Source organism: Gopherus evgoodei, chromosome 23 (genome assembly GCF_007399415.2).
Source record: "Gopherus evgoodei ecotype Sinaloan lineage chromosome 23, rGopEvg1_v1.p, whole genome shotgun sequence".
Lineage (NCBI taxonomy): Eukaryota > Metazoa > Chordata > Testudines > Testudinidae > Gopherus > Gopherus evgoodei.
Window position 1 is genome coordinate 6,510,044 of NC_044344.1, and position 16,934 is coordinate 6,526,977.

Below are 16,934 nucleotides of genomic sequence, written 5' to 3' on the forward strand. Positions count from 1 at the left end.
GCCGCCGCCGCCGCAGCGCTACGTGGCCGCCGCAGCCAGTCTCGCGACTCAGGCTCGAGCGCGAGCGATGAGGGGGGCAGGGAGGGGAGGGGGGAGAAAAGGGAGTGAAAGGGAGCGCGCGCGCGAGGCGCCTCGCGCCGCCTTTTCAGCCGGTCGCGCGCGCAGCCCCATAGGCGGCGGCGCGGGGAGGGAAGAGGACGAGGATGGAGTTGGCGCATGCGCCATAGGGCGGCCCTGTGCTCACCTCTGCTAGCAAGTGAAGTCCAGCTGGAGGGGAGGAACCGAGCGCGGGGGGGTTCGGTGCACACGTGAGAGGCTCGTCCTGGGGCGAGGGGGGTGGATACTGAGCTCAGCAGGGTGAACTGCTGAGAGTGGGGCTCAGGGGGTTGGAGTGGGTGCCAGGTTTGGAAGGGGGATGGGTGTGGGGCTCAGGGGGTTGGAGTGGGTGCCAGGTTTGGAAGGGGGATGGGTGTGGGGCTCAGGGGGTTGGAGTGGGTGCCAGCCTTGGAAGGGGGATGGGTGTGGGGTTCAGGGGGTTGGAGTGGGTGCCACTCTTGGAAGGGGGATGGGTGTGGGGCTCAGTGGGGTTGGAGTGGGTGCCAGCCTTGGAAGGGGGATGGGTGTGGGGCTCAGGGGGTTGGAGTGGGTGTCAGCCTTGGAAGGGGGATGGGTGTGAGGCTCAGGGGGTTGGAGTGGGTACCAGCCTTGGAAGGGGGATGGGTGTGAGGCTCAGGGGGTTGGAGTGGGTGCCAGCCTTGGAAGGGGGATGGGTGTGAGGCTCAGGGGGTTGGAGTAGGTGCCAGCCTTGGAAGGGGGATGGTGAGGGGCTCAGGGGGTTGGAGTGGGTGCCAGCCTTGGAAGGGGGATGGGTGTGGGGCTCAGGGGGTTGGAGTGGGTGCCAGGCTTGGCAGGGGGATGGGTGTGGGGTTCAGGAGGGTAGGTGCTGAGCCCAGTAGGCTCGGGTGATTGCTTGGCTTGGAGGAGGGCTGGTGGGTGTTGATCACTGAGTTAATTATTATTGCTAATGATTAATTCTCTTTGCACTTTTAAGAAACCTAAAAGTACTGAAAACCTGCAAGTCTTGCCATCATAAATAAGATCTGGGCCACTGATGCCACAGAATCCTGTAACATGGTTGATAAGGGCAAGTGCTAAAGACTGAAGCCACAGAACTGCAAAGTGTCGCATACAGTTGTTGCAAATGCAGCACAGTTTGCAGGTATATGTGATTTCATTTTTCTGGGATCCCTCTGTTGCAGCACCTAATCCTGCAACCAGTGTGACTATGGCAAAACTCCAGTAAGAACAGCATCAGACACGCAGTTGGCACTTGTGTGAGCAGTCTCTCCTGCAGCAAGATTAAAAAATAAGTTCAATTGCTTTCTTTCTATGCATGCAATTCTGTGCCCCCACCCCCCAGTTACTTCTTAGTATTGTCATCCTTACCCATCCTCCAACCTCTTATGCTGGAGAAAGAGGCTAATGCTGACTTATTGCAGCACAGGTAAAGCAGTAGTGTAAATGATCCCAGGCTGCCTAAACTAACCGTTACTCTATTGTCCTCATCTAGGTAATTACAGTGAGATTTCACTTAATTAAAGTCTGCTGAGTTGGGCGAGCTGCGGCAATGCTCTGAGAGCTTTGAGGCACTGTGGCTAACACCAACCCACGCATGGATCGTTGTTTGGCTCTGAGTAAAAGTGACTGGGTTCTGGGCTCAGTTGCTCTTCTGTAGCATGTGGGTTTATATTACAAATAGCAGTGAAACCCCTGTCTGTCAGCTTCGCTGAAGGGTGCATGGAAGCATGAACCTGTAGCATAATGCAAATGCTGCCCTATTCTCTTTTAATCGAGGGCTTGTTGCACTTAAGTGTCCTAACATTGATATGGAATATATGAAGCACAAAGGTGCATGTAGAGAGAGATGTGGTCTGGTTATAGGACTCGAAACCATCTCCTGGGATTTCTCCTAGCTCTGCTACTGACTCCCTGTATGGCACTGGCCAAGTCATTTGATCTTTCTGTATCTGTTTTCCCATCTGTACAATGGAGATAGTACATATATTACCTACATTCCAGAGGGCTTATGAAGAATGCTTTTAATGTGCTTTGAAGGCAAGTGCCAAATATTAGTAAGTGTTTTTATTGTTTCTAGTGGTGGTGTAGTTGTGTTGGTCCCAGGATATTAGAGGGACGAGGTAGGTGAGGTAATATCTTTTACTGGACTAACTTCTGTTGGTGGGAGAGACAGAGTTGCAAGCTTACACACAGCTGTTCTTCAGGTCCTCAAAGAAAGCTTGTCTCTCTCAACAACAAAAGTTGGTCCAATAAAATATGTTACCTCATCCACTTTGTCCCTCTCTATGTTTGTGTAGCACTCTGTGTTTGCAAGGTTTGATCCAGTTCTCATTGACTGAGAAGGCTTTGGCCCCTCCATAAAAAACATTAACACCCGGCTGGACCTCTGGAGTATCATTATCCTCCATTTTACAGATTGGGAAACTGAGGCAAAGATGTCACTCAGTAAGGCTGATGATCCTGAGTTTTGTTTCCTTGGTGTAAATCAGGAGTAGCTGCATTGACCACAGTAAAATGGTTGTGGTAGGAAAGTCAGGACCTATTGTGTTGATGGAGTTAGGATCAGACTTCAGTGGAGTTAATCCAGATTGACACTGGTGTGACTACGCAGAACTGGGTCCCAGGAATATAGAATCTTCAAATCTAGCCCCCTCCAGGTTAGATTTGGTTACAGCTCTGCTGGAAAAGCACCTAGTGGTTAGAACAGCAGATTGGGAGTCAGAACACTCTGTTCTAGTCACACCTCTGCCACCAGTTTGCTGTATAACCTTGCCCAAATCACTTAACCTTGCTCTGCCTCAGTTTCCCTGTTGGTAAAATGGTAATAATGTTTAATTTACTGAGATGTTGTGAGACTAAGTTAATATTGTAAAGTGCATTGACATTCTCAGATGAAAAGTGCTATAAAAGGGCAACATGTTATTGTATTATGAAGGCCGCTATGAAAGTACAAGTATTTCTCTCTCTCACAGGGGCATTGTAAAATGTTTTACATTTGTAACTAAGACAGAGGGAGACTCTCTGATTTACCCACATTATTGGCAGTCAGCAAGAAAAACCAGTAGTCTTGATTTGCAGTTTGCTGCTCTAAACCCTATCTCCAAGTTTCTTAGTCTTTTTCCACCTAGAACCCATCCCACCAAAATTCTGCCTCTAGTGGATAGCACACTGGACTGTGACCCCAGGGACCTGAGTTCTATCCTGGCTCTGCCACTGGCTTTCTTGGTGACCTTGGACAAGGCACTTGACTTTGCTGTGCCTCAGTTTCCCCACAGGTAAAATGAGGATAATTATACTGGCCTTCTTTGTAAAATGCTTTGAGATCTACTGGTGAGCAGCATTACATAAGAGCTATGTATTCTTTATAGCACTTTTCAGTGGCTTCTTACTGTGACCTGAATTTCCCAATGCTTTGCAGGAACTGGGTCACTGAAGAAACTAAGGGATAGTAGTTGGTGCTGGCAGGGCTATTGCTTGGTGGGTAGGTGCTGGTTAAGGGTGATTGGTGTGGGATATAGGACTGGAAGAGGATGCTGGATTGCTGTGGAGCTATTTTCTTCCTGCTCCTGCATCTCACGGGGCTCAGGGGAGGCCCTGCTTTGAGAGGCTGTGAAGCCTGTCCCATGCCTTTAGACGCATGACTTCCTTGCCCCAGAGATGAACACAGTGTAGGAGGGGTAAGAATTCTACTTTGACCAGATTAGGGGGTAAAAGAAGATAAGGCAAGAGTGGCACCAACTGGAAAGGGGAAGGTTCAAAATGATTAACTTGAGCTGGTTCCTGGTAGCATTTTTTCTGTAGCTCGGCAGTTGGGCTGTGACCCACAGTGAGTGTCACCTCTCTCCCCACCGACTGACCACATTGCCTCTGGTCCTTGGGGTTGTTTCTTTTATTGCCTAGTCTGTTGTGCGCAGCAGGTAAAGTTTGGTGGGAGCTTTTCCTAAGCAATTCTTTTTATATTTAAATTACCTACAAACAGATTTGACCTGGTCACAATTAGTACAACATGAAAATGACTCAGTCCTGTAATACAGGGTTACAACAGAGCTCTCCTGAAGTCTTTCATTTACAACAGTGATACTCAGAGCTCAGTGGCTCAGGAGCCAAATTAGCCATCAGCATTATCCAACAGAGCCACAGAATGTGAATTAATTGTTTCATTTACTGTAGTACTATATATTCATATTTAACCGGTGTGATGGGGAAATATTAATATATACACAAATTTCTCACAGCAAAATGACTGACCGAGTATTATTATTTTTAATCAACTACAGTTGGTTAATAGCATCGTAAAAGCATCCCGATTGGTTGTTAATTAAATCACACAGTGCTTTAATATCATGTGCTGCAAAGAGCTGTGGAGATGCATTAAAGAGCCCCTTGCGGCTCAGATACTCAGTCTGAATATCACTGAATTAAAACCTCAAATAAAAGGGACAATGTACATTGGGGAGCATAGGGCCAGCATAACTGACTTTTGTGTCTCGCCACCTACTGCATTCACTATAGGGACGTGGGGCTGCAGTACCTTTGCTCCCATCGGTTCCTTGGAATTCATAACCTACCAGCTGAATGAGTTCAGAGCTGTCCCCAGGCTGTTTTACATCAGCCTCAGCGGAGATTAGTCTGAGAGGCAGGGAGCCCTTGCTGTGGCCAGAGAAGAATCTAGGCCTAACAGAATCAGGGCTGCCTCTTTTGACTGCAGATAGAAGGCGGCTCAGGTGAAGAGGGAGGGTGGTCTCTCCTTGCAAGAGCAGTACCTGCCTGTGTGAATGAATTCAATTACAAATAAACTCAATGTGTGCTCCAAAATTACAGCTTAAATGCAAAAACTAAGGAACCTGCAGCTTAGAGAGCAGGGTGATGGAGATGGCTATGAGCAAAGAGAACTGCCTCCTGGATTTAGTATCTCAGGGAAGGAAGAGTTTCTGATCTGGTCTTCCACTTCAGGCCTGTTTCCCGAGAGAATGAAATCATTTCCCAAACATCATCTCTGTACCACAAAGGCTGAATGGTGCCCTATAGAAGATGCTATTCTAGAGCAGTTTGACTTTTCTCCTAGCCTTGGGCCCTTGTCCTGTATATCTCCTGCAGGCCCCGAGTGCCTTGTGGGACACTCTCTTTCTTAGTGATTTACCAATGCCCGTTCTCAGTTTCCCCAGTAAGAATCTCTCAGAGATGTTGGCTGCCAAACTCAGTTCCTATTCCCACAAAGGAGTCTGTTTTGTTTACTTTTCTTTTTTCTCTTTGATCCAAGTTTTGACATGAAAAGACACGTCAGCCAGGTAGGAAAGAAAACAACCAAACCCACACCTCTGCCTCCCATGAGCTTCTTCAGCACGTGGAGCTGCACACTTGCCAATCAGCCACAGATCCTTATCAGCTCTCTGATGTCCTCTTTGTCGTCTTCCCTCTACAGTCTCCTTTCAAATCATTGTACAACCTCTAGAGGTATGTAACCCATCCTGCAAACACCCCTTCCCCCCCAAAGGATATAAAACATGAGCCCCGACCACGTGCTCACTGAAGATCCTGTGACACTGGTCAAGATATCCTGGGGAAATTCCAGTGTGGGTAATTATCTTCTACATTCTGCATCCGCCCCCCTACAGTTTCAAATCAATGTGGCATAGTTCTGCCCATGACTGTTGTGTAGGGTTCCCCAAACAGCTGCTCTATCTCACTCCAGAGGTAGCTGCATTTCCGTGGTAGGTGAAGTGCCTCCTGTGCATAGCTTGTAGATCAGCTCATTAAATCTGTAAAGCACCTTGGGATCTTGTTGGATAAAAGGTGCTATAAAAATGTAAGTAATTATTAGGCTAGCTTCATTAAACATGCCCTGTGATTTTTAATATTATCATACATTTATTATATATGAAGCATTTTTTTAAGTTAAACAATCCCAAAGAGCTTTACAAACTTAACAAATTAGAGCAGCAGCACTGAGGTGCAGCTGGCTCTGGGGTGGAGAGCAGTGACCAAACACCACGCAGCGCACTACAGAACAGTGTGGGAAGGGAAAGCCAAGGACACTGACGTAAGCTCCTACTTTTACAAGAAGTGCAATGGGATCGTAAACATCCCTGTGGCATAGGCAGAGTCTCAGTTTTGATACCTACCATCACCCAGTAAACTAAATGGTCTACATTTTATAGGAAGGAAAAAAGGTTGAGGTCAGTTCTGCTGGGATCAGAACTGATGGTGTCGAGGTGTTGCAAACCTAATGTTTAGGCTGCTCAGCCATCCTTGCTAGCTGTCACTTTGGGAGAGAAAGAAGCTATAGATCCCGTATAACAATGAAAGCCCTAATGGATCAGTGCATGGTAATCAAACTGTAAATTCCCTGGGGCAAAGAATGTCTCATATATATGTTTGCACCATGCTGGACACAGTAATGATGCTCAGAAAAAGAACAGTTATTCCCCGTGGGGGTCCTTGGGTGGATCGTTGGTCTAATATCACTTTTAAACACTGGAAAGTAAGCTGAGTCTGGCACTATAGCAGCTGGACAGGGCTGGGAATGGGAGAGCTGTTGTGTGAACGGGAATCTGGCAGAGGTTGTGGGGAATTGCAACTTTCAAAGTCTGTTCTGTTGACTCTTCGCTAATATGTTGGTTCTTTGTATCTCTCTGTCTTGTCTTTACTGTAAGCACTTCAGGGCAGGGATGAACTCTTCTAAAGTCTTGTTTACATGAGAAAGTTTTGACCAGTTATACCACTATAATTATATCATTGTAGTTAACCTGATATACTGGTATGACTCCAGATGAGGACACCATTTTTTTCTGATTTGAGGGGCTTCGGGGAATGGGGGTAAGCTTAAACTCCTTCCCAAGTAACAAGCTAAACCAAAACCAAGCCTGCTAATGCTGGAATAAGTGTCCACACAGTGGTTATACCTCTATAACTACAGTGCTTTAAAATCACATCCTTCCCTGTGTTGACAAGCCCTAAGGCCAGATTCTCCAAGGTATTGAGTAGGGTAACCAGACACAAGTGTGAAAAATCGGGACGGGGTGGGGGGTAATAGGAGCCTATATAAAAAAAAGACCCAAAAATCGGGACATGTGGTCACCCTAGTATTTAGGTGCCTAACTCCCATTGGCCCAGTTTCTGCAAGGTGTTTAGCTACCTAAGTGTTTGTAAAGCACCTAACCCAATGGCTCCAATCCAGGGTGGACTTTTTGGTGCTAGAGGAATACAAAGAAAGAATACATAGGTTCTTACTCTCCACCTTATAGAATTAGCCTCAGGAGTCCTGTTCCCTCTAAAGGACTTGTTTGAATTAATCTCTCTTGGACATGCTCATTTTGCTTAGACTTAACCCCTGCTTCCTTCCTGTTCTTGCCTCTTGAACACAAGAGTATTTTTAACCTAATGCTTTGGTGGCATCATGAGCGCACTCCTGTCCAGCCTTGTTCCACCCTTCCTGTCGCTGCCACAACTCCTTGCCCTCTGGCTTAGCTGTAATTGAGAGGACAAATTTTGCATCTAGCCAGTGGTACATGGACCCTGAACCTCCTGCATAACCCTCCTCAACATCCTTAGTTTCCCTCTGCCCCGATGGACTCTGGGGCAGTTCCTAAGAGACTGGAGAGAGTTTGTTCCTTATTACGGCTGCTACCCATGGGCCGGGCATGGAGCTGAGAGTCAGGTCTCCTTGGGTAATGAGACCATCTGTACTGATGTCTTGCTGTGTGACCTTAGGTATATCTTGTTGCACCACCATGGTTGTCCTTTTGACTTCACCATCTCTGTGACCTTGAGCAGGTGTTTCCCAGCTGTGTGATAATGAGGCTTGCCTTGCAAAGTACCTTTACATCTAGAGATGAAAAGCTGCCTCGTCAGTGGAAAGTTTATTCATTTTCTCTATCAACCGGGTGACACTGTCTCCCAAGTTGGGGTGAAGTGTCTTCTATTGTCGTGCGGTGCCCATCCTTTACAGCTCTGTTTTTGATTTCCTGGGATGACGTTTATTATACCATTATCAGTGGCATTTTGACTTTGTTCTTCATCAGGCCACTTATTCTGTATCTTTGGGTTTTATGCTGTCAGCCATCACGGCAGTGTGTGGACTTCTTCCATGTAAAGAGCTAGAATTAACTTGAGTGTTGTCCCTAACTTGAGTCCAGTCCACGCACAAAATCCTTTCACTGGAGTGTAGGAGTGCTTTTTACTCAAGATGGCTGGTTTGCCAGGGGTGTAGGTGCAGTCAGCACAACTTGTCAGCTGCTCCCCCGACCGCTCTGCAGAGTGGATGCAGCTTAACTTTGCTGGAGTGCTGCTAGTTCTCCTGTGCCTTCCCACAATTCCTGCTGTGTGCCCAGAAAGGACAGACAAGTTATCCCACAGTTCACGGGGAAAGAATTCATAGAGTGGTTCAGGTTATTGCAGTACAAAGAACCCAGAGATGTGTCCTCACATGAGGGGCTCGACATGAGTGAGTGCAGCATTAGTGTGGATACAGCCGCTCCAGGATTATCTCTCATTGGGGCTGTTCTCGCTTGAGCTTGGCTAATGAGAGATTTGCACTGGGGTTGCTCCTCGCTAGAGTCCCGTCTGCAGCGAAGGTTGTTTTAGGCTGAGTAGATGTAGGTGTCAGTGGTGTGAGAGTCATTCGTGCTATGGTTAAAAGGCTTTCTTGAAGAGGAAAGTTTTGCAGTATTTTCTAAAGACGATCAAATTACTATTTACTGTTTGTATCACTGTAGGGACCCCTCAGGGGGTTGTGATGTTATTACCTGGGGGCTCGCAAGCTGTCAGTCTCCACCCCCAAACCCCACTTTTTCTCTAGCATTTATAATGGTGTTAAATATTTTAAGAAGTGTTTTTAATGTATATGGGGGGGGGGGCGCGGTCGCACTCATAGGCTTGCTGTGTGAAAGGGGTCACCAGTACAAAAGTTTGAGAACCACTGCTGTAATGCCTAGGGCATAGACCCCCAAACTGTGGGGTGCACCCCCGAACATTCAGGGGTGTGTGGCAGGGCCTGGCCTAGCTCCCATGGGGCTGGGGAGGGAGCCTGGCTGAGGCTCCATTCCTGGCTATTCTCTTGGCCCCAGACTCAACCCTTACTCCTGTCTGCGGTTTCCCCGACCTCCCCCTGGGAGCCATGGGGCCGCTTCTGGCTCCGGGGAGAGCAGGTGGGGGAAGGGAGTGGGGCACAACCCTGAAAAGTTTGGGGACCACTGACCTAGGGGCCTCAGTCAGAGACCAGGACACTGTTGTGCTAGGTGCTGTACAAACAGAACACAAAAACCATCTCTGCTCCAAGGGGCTTTTTGATCCAGATCTCATTGACTGAGAAGGCTTTGGCCCCTCCCTCAATAACATTAACACCCAGGACCTCTCTGGAGTAAAGTTATCCTCCATTTTACAAATTGGGAGACTGAGGCAAAGATGTGGTCACTCAGTAAGGCTGATGGTTCTGAGTTTTGTTTTTCCTGGCATAAACCGGACGCTGTTGTGGTAGGAGAGTCAGGGCCTGTTGTAATGATGGCGTTTAGGATCAGGCTTCAGTGGAGTTAATCCAGATTGACACTGGTGTGAATATGCAGAATTGGGCACCAAGAATTTAAGATCTTCAGATCTAGCCATCTCCAGGTTAGATTTGGTTACAGCTTGGCTCAGAATTTTGCTAGCTCTCTTCTCCCCCACATTTCCAGTTCAGTATATTTCTCACTCTCCGCACTTCACAGCGGCAGTATAAAAACACCACCATGCTGAACTACTCCACCAGCTGCAAAGCAATGATGAACCAGACCCTAGGTCTTGCCTTACCATCCCAGCCCTAATGGCTATAAAACGTCCCCTCCAGCTGTGCTCTATGATACACAGTACAGGAAACCCAGGGAGCATCCTTACCTGGATAGAGTTCGGCTGCGGCAGCTGCTGCAACAGAGAGGAAGCGTGTTTTCTGTTTGAGGGCTAAGCTCCAAGTTACAACCGCTCTGACGATGCCTGGCTGTGTGGTTACTCATGGTCTTCTCTTCACAAATCAGGTGAACTGGTTATCTATTTTAAAAAAACGGGGGTGGGGGGAGGCGAGGCGGAGAGGAAATCAGGCAGTTTCCTGTTTGTTTGTGCTGAACAAAAATGTGTTTGGTTGTTCTGAGTGATAAGCCAGCCTGCAAGCAGCCTTAGAGAGTCTAGAGCTCAGCTATGCAAATTAACATTAGAGAATTGTAAAGATGAGGTTTTTAATATGGAGGAAGATTTCAAGCTGCAACCATCAAATCATCTTGGGACACTTAAAACGAGGGAGAGAAGGGATGGAGGCCCTCACACTAGCTTGTACCCATCGTAGGTCAGCAGTGACTGGAGCTGCTGACCAGATGATTGCCCACGGGCAGCATCCATGAAATGAGTTTGGCAGTTCTCAGTCTAGTCCCTACTTGGAAAAGCACCAATGCACTTGGCCCCCGTTGTCTCTTGTTGGAAGTCTCCGCTGGCCCAAGACATGAGACATCCATCTCAGGCCTGAGAGATGTTGGTGGCAAAATGCTGGGGTTAAGCATGCACTGCTGTCCTTGTTCAGTGGCTAAATAAATACAGGATCTTGGTCTTAAAGGCTGCCAGGCTAGCACCGTCTACCAGCTCTAAATTCACTTAAATTGTGTAGATCAGATCAAATAAATGAGAGTACTGGGACCTGGTGGATCCCTCTGCCGCTGATAAATTACACCGTTAATTGTAGGCATCAAGACACCAGCACAACAGGATGGATGTAATCCCTGCACAGCTTAATATTCCTCCTCTCCAGCTCTTGGTTTTTTCATTTCTATCCCCCTGTGGAGCAGCTGTGAGATGATCCCAACTGGATTCCAAGCAGCAGTCTACTGTGGAATGAGAGGTGCTGTGTTAGACTTGCAAGAACGACGTGCTTTCAAAACCACTTGTTTTCTACCTGCTTGTGAATTCACCATCAGGCAAAAACTTTGCCACTGGATTTGCCTCTGGGCACTGGGTGCAAGAAACTTCCTCCGTCTGGATTCGCCACTAGGGATAAGGTGTGCAACAGCTGTTGTGAGAAATATTGTATCTCCAGAATCAGGGGTGCACAGGGGATGCTGCCATGTCAGGCATGGAAATTGGCAGGGGAAAGGATTAAACAAGGAAGCCGTCTATTGACATCATCAGACAGGAGTCGGTGCACTTCCAGAGTAGATGCAGCTACACTGGTAGGGGTGAACGTACCAATGCAACATGCTTGATAAGCACATATTTCATGTGCAGATGCCTGGGCTTGGGTACTCTGTGCTGTGTAGATGTGACCAAAGATACAACTGTCGAAGCTACCAAAAGCTTGGCACAAGACACATTAAACATGGAAACGGGCAGCACAGCTTGAATGAGATGCCTTAGTACTGCAGCAGTAAACCAGTGAGATGAGCAAGGGAGATTGGTTTGAAAAAGCCTGCCCTGGCAAGGAGTCTGGTGTCACGGGTTTAGTGGGATAACCTGGCATAGAAGGGGTTAAACATGCAGCTGAGCACCCAAACTTTGTTTGCACATGAACGGGTGACAGATTTCACACCAATGGTTTGCATGTTTAGTGCTGGCCCAGCACTTTCTCGGTATTGTCTTTGCCCCCAAGGTCCGGGAAGAGCCTTTCTCCTCTGAGGGTGCCCTGACCTCTTTACTCACCTGCCCTGATTGCAAGGGAAACACCCTCCTTTTCTTTTCTTTTCCTTTTCTGGCCGCAAGTTCTACTCTGCTCAGCAGATTTATTGCTGCCATCTAGTGGTGCTACAAGGACAATGTCTGCTCGTGACTGCTCCCCCTGTCCCCCAAACACAGTGCGGGGCTGTGAAAAATGTATTCCCTCTGTAGATCTCCACTTCTCAGTGAATGAAATGGTCTGTCGTGTCTGGAGGCTGCAGCCCTCATTTCCCACCTGGTGAATTAGCCCCCCTGACTTTCAGTGTCTAAGTTATCTTCACAGATACCTGTAAGAAACACAGAGGGGCATTTTTTGTTGTCGGTATAGAACAATAAACAGGAAAGATTCTGCACTGGGCATTGCTTGGAGTGACTTCCTTTTTTGTTTCTAGTATATTTTTAGTGATGGTGACGTGCCCTGGAGTCCCCTCCAACATTCACTGAAGAGATGCACCGATGTGAGGTGGACACATACCTGGTGGAAAGACCAAATACGGCAAGGAGAGGGGAGTTCAGTCTTCACGGTCCGGTCAATCCCCTTTTCTGAGAAGGATGCCCATTAGTGGGGAGAGTGGTGTTTGACTGCAGACATCTTATCTACTGAGAACTAACTCAAGGTCTTACATCTTCATTTCAGCTAGCACACCCAACCACCATCCATCCTTGGTCATTGCTTCCTCATGTTGGAGTCTAGCACAAAATTACCTCTGCGCTTGGCACCTTTGGATGATGGGCGAGTACCACTGCTTCCTCGCTGCCTAAGACTGATCTCTCAGGAACAGGCTTCAAGCGTGTTGGTGGGGCAAGATGGAGGAAGCTAGTGCTGCGAATCTCCCTGGTGCACCAGTTCTGCTGGTTAGTAGAGATCGGACTGCCTCCTTCGGGGTGCCTGTCCAGCACCTCTCACTGAGTAAGTTCCTCTTTCGTAACTTCCCAATGATTGCATGCACCCTGCTATGACGGTCTCTCCACTAACACAGAATCCCTTCCTTAGGTAGGAAAGGGCAGAGACAGGTGGGTCTAGCAACTCAAGCCAGGTTAAACCCAGGGGTATCACATAGGACTTCTCAGTAGTTGGAGGAAGGTGTTAACGGAAAAGAGAGAGGAGAATAAGAAAGTGTGATTTAACCGTGAGGAGATCAGTGGTAACAAAACAACCTACCGTGCACTGAGAAGCACAAGATGTACATGCTTCTAACCTGTCCCCATTTTTTGACCTTCGGTGCATCTTAGTCCTTTCCGTTGTTTCACATTTATTGTTTTATTGACATCATCAGTGCTGAACCTGAAGCCACATTCTTCAAGAGGGCATGGGGGTGCTGACTTTTTAAATAATTCTGCTGGGAGTTGCAGACCTGAGCCTGAAGTCCTCTCTAAACCCATCAGGACGGGTCTTGGCACTGCAAGTGTCCTCCAGACTGCCCTGCCAGCTTCTTAACCTTGGTTATGGAAGCTCCCAGCCTCAGGGGGGAAGAGGGAGAGAGGAGGGAAGATCAGCCTTTGGCTCAGTTCAGTCCTGGAGTTCTCTGCTGAGACTGTCAAGGAGTCTGCTAATTAGTACTAAGTGTGGTGGCGTTTTCGGGTGACATGTTCCAACTGTACACAGAGAACTGGGCTGACAGCTCCAAGCTCGGCTGGCATAGCCCATGAGAGGCTGATGCCTTTGTTACAGCTGGATTCAGTCAAAGCTACATCTGTCAGGGTAGAGGCTCTGTATCCTGCTCTGATCCCCCAAGCCACCCACTTACCCAGCCCTCATTTCAAGCGTCCTGTGCTGCTATTTTTCTCATGTCCCTGATTTCGGAGTCACTGCCCATTGCTGGCGCTTGGCCAGGGGACATGATGCCACATGTTTTACCAACTTGGGAAACTACTGTAGGTACGGGATAGCCAAGAGATTCTCCCTGCAGGTGGTGGGACAAATGCAGCTTTCAAGAGGAGCTTTGAAATTCTCAGTCTCATGGCAGCTCTGGCTTAAACCCAGAGGCAGCTGGAGGAAGGGTAACAGGGCAGTTAACAACTAGAGAACATTTGTGAAAAGAATTTCCTCCAAAATTGGAGGAAATAGTAAGTAATAAGGCCCAGAGGCCACCATTCGGGCCTTCAATCATCTCCTCCAGTGACGTTAACAGCAAAAGCAGCAGGCAGCGTTCCACTCTGCTGAAAACATGAAACCGGAGGAAGAAGTAACACAGAACAACAGAAGCTGAGAAAGGGATTTTAGATCCACTGTTCTGAGCCCAGCACCTGGCACATGAAACTTAATCTAGAGAAATGCAGGAAGCACTAAGGATCTTTAAAGAGGGCCATGGGAGAAGAGTGGAAGCTTCCTTAAGACTGTCTAAAGCAATAAAACCCAGAAATAAAGAATGGGAGCAGTAGAGGGGAAAGCAGGTCTGGAAGTTATTTTGGATTTATTTACCTTTCTGCTCAGACATTTAAAATACTTTGAAAGCTCAGGCACCTCATCCCTGAAAGATCTTACCTTGGCAGCAGAAAGAGGACTGGATGGGATAGGCAGACTTTTTACCTTCATGTGAATTTCTGCGCAAGGATCAAAAGTGGCCATCAGATGAAAATCAGGCCAGCATTTTCAGATCTGGTCCTACTAGCCAGGTGTTTACACCACCACAGAAACGTAGTGGAGTGAGAGGGGCTAGTGCTAAAGCATTTCATTGAGACTGCACTTCACTCATGCTTAATGGGTGCTTCCTTTAGAATAGAGGAGACACTGCTAGTGGGGGACACTGCCAGTCATTCCCCAGACTTAAAGATGCCCTAAATGTTGAGGTGATTAAGATGGACAAATACAGTAGTTGGTGGCATTTACAACCAAGTGTGAGCAAGACAGTTTTGAGTATATTCCATCTTTACAGTGCCAGAACAGCAAAAGAACTGAATAGCTTTCTCAATGGTCATCACTTGAAACACACATCCCACCCAGTCTACCTTGGAGTAACCCTAGACAGATCTCTCATATCTTAACATCCTGAGGAAAATTGCCTTCAGGTGAGGTCATGTAACTACCTGCTAAACAAAACTGATCAGCAGTCCATAGGGAGCAAACACTCAAACTCTCCAATCATCTGCTTTAGCCCTGTTACTCTGCTGCAGCATATGGTGCTCCAATCTGGCTCCATTCATCCCACGTCAAGTTGGTGACACACAACTATATTCAGTCGTGTGCATCATAACTGGCATGCTTTGACCCACACTGGTATCATGGTTCCCCACGTTAAGCAACATCGGTCCTCCCCTCATCTGGTGAGGATGCTACAACCAGAATGGTTGAGAAGATCAGAGCAAACCCAAGTGGCTTTGACCATCCAAGAGCACACTTGCTAGTGAGGTACTCATTGTGGGCCCACTTGCCCTGCCCACATTTCTCTGTGATGTCGATGTAGTGAGAAGAATGGTTTCTGACATCTGCTACGGAACAGTCTCTTATAACTGATCTGACCATGTGTACCTGGCTTTGATTTGCCATGCCAGTCCTGGGCCCTTCTGAACCAGTTTTGAAGGGGCTGGGGTCTATATGCAGCTAGCCTTCACACTAGAGGTCAATGAAAGGATGCCACATGTGGCTGTGGCCAAAGACAGATAACATCACCCATCACTGACAACTGCCCTGACCAGATTTGAGGGTGCTCTGAGGGCTCAGCACTTTGCTGATGAGGTGGTGGCAAATAAGGCAGGTTCCAGAGCCGATAAGAAGTGGGAGAGGGGGAAAGAAAGAGTCTCTTGAGCTACTACTGCAGTAGCTTGTGGCAAAGTAATTTTAAACTTAACCCCTTTGTGACTGGCTCTGCTTTGGAGAACGTAGTTCTTTCAAGTGCCACCATGCCAACAGGATTTCTCAGCAAGCTGGAGCAGTAACTGTCAGTGGTATGACCCTGCAGAGCTTGTTGCCTGCAAGGTAACCAGTAGCCCAAACAATACCAGGCAACGAATGAGTTTTTTTAAAAAGCCTTTCCCCTTGAAGGCTGATACCAATATGGAATTATCTTATCCTCAGAGGAAAGAGTTGGGAGTGGAGGCTGGGGCAATGCATGGGAGGAAATGAGCTCATGCTCTCATTGGGGTAGTTTTCACCTGGGAGAAAGACATTCAGCTGAAGAAATACCTTTCTTTGCCCTGTAGAAATTCTCAGGTTAGAACTGAGCTGGACTGTGCACAAAGAGAAAGGACTCTCCTTTTCCGAGCGCCAGCAACCAGCCAGGAATTGTTTTTACCAGTAGCAGAGAGGTGTAGTCAGTGTATTATATATAAGCTCTCTGGGCCTGTCTTTTTGTTCTGGGTTTGTATATGACCTAGCACAGTGGTGGCATGGTCCAGGCCTGGGAGTTGTAGGTGCTGCCTTAGTATAAATAAAACCAGGATAACCAACAGATATTAGAGTTCTGCCCTGCATAGCTCTCCATGCACTGTACAAAGAAAGGTGCTAAGAGTAACTTAGCAGATGGGCAAACTGATGTGCAGGGAGGTGAAGTTACTTGCCCAAGGCTACACAACAGATCGATGGCAAAGCAGGTACCAGACCCCGAAGTCCAATTCTCAGTCTAGTGCTCTACCCTCAGAATTATTCTGCCTCTTGATATACATGAGCCCTCTAACCGCTGGAAGTCCAGTTGGTGAATCTTAGCAGCAGCAGCAGCCTTGCAAGATGTCTTCCATTCACTGGTTTCAGCGAAAAGTTTCACAACAGCTTATCAGAGCATTTTGATTCTCACACTAAGTGCAAACAGGAAGCCCAGCAACAGACACACGAAGGTTAGTATCTTCTAGTGCAGGGGTCGGCAGCCTTTCAGAAGTGCTGTGCCGCGTTTTCATTTATTCACTCTAATTTAAGGTTTTGCGTGCCAGTATTATAAACATTTTTAGAAGGTCTTTCTATAAATCTATAATATATAACTAAACTATTGTTGTAAAGTAAATAAGGTTTTAAAAATGTTTAAGAAGCTTCATTTAAAATTGAAATGCAGAGCCCCCTGTACCGGTGGGCAGAACCCGGGCAGTGTGATTGCCACTGAAAAAAATCAGCTCGTGTGCTGCCTTCGGCGCTCATGCCATTGGTTGCCTACCCCTGTTCTAGTGGAAGACGGCTCAAGCTTTAATTCAAGAACGCCACTGCTCAAGCCAAGTTTTATTTAACCAAAAGCAATTTGGTTTTGCTCCAGTTCCACTGCTTGGGA

General features: G+C 47.4%; 1 long non-coding RNA gene across 5 annotated transcripts; it reads left to right on the top strand.

The window, feature by feature from the left end:
• The first annotated feature begins 232 nt into the window (after nucleotides 1-232).
• On the top strand, nucleotides 233-16,759 carry LOC115639036. 5 transcript variants are annotated; one of them, XR_003997579.1, is made up of 6 exons: nucleotides 233-308; nucleotides 1,052-1,219; nucleotides 5,339-5,532; nucleotides 9,780-10,082; nucleotides 12,380-12,652; nucleotides 16,725-16,759. It is a non-coding gene; the product is annotated as an uncharacterized LOC115639036 (long non-coding RNA). The 5 variants fall into 5 exon arrangements; XR_003997580.1 differs by lacking the exon at nucleotides 16,725-16,759 and adding an exon at nucleotides 16,320-16,496; XR_003997578.1 differs by lacking the exon at nucleotides 16,725-16,759 and having other exon boundaries at nucleotides 12,380-16,496.
• The last annotated feature ends 175 nt before the right edge of the window (nucleotides 16,760-16,934 follow it).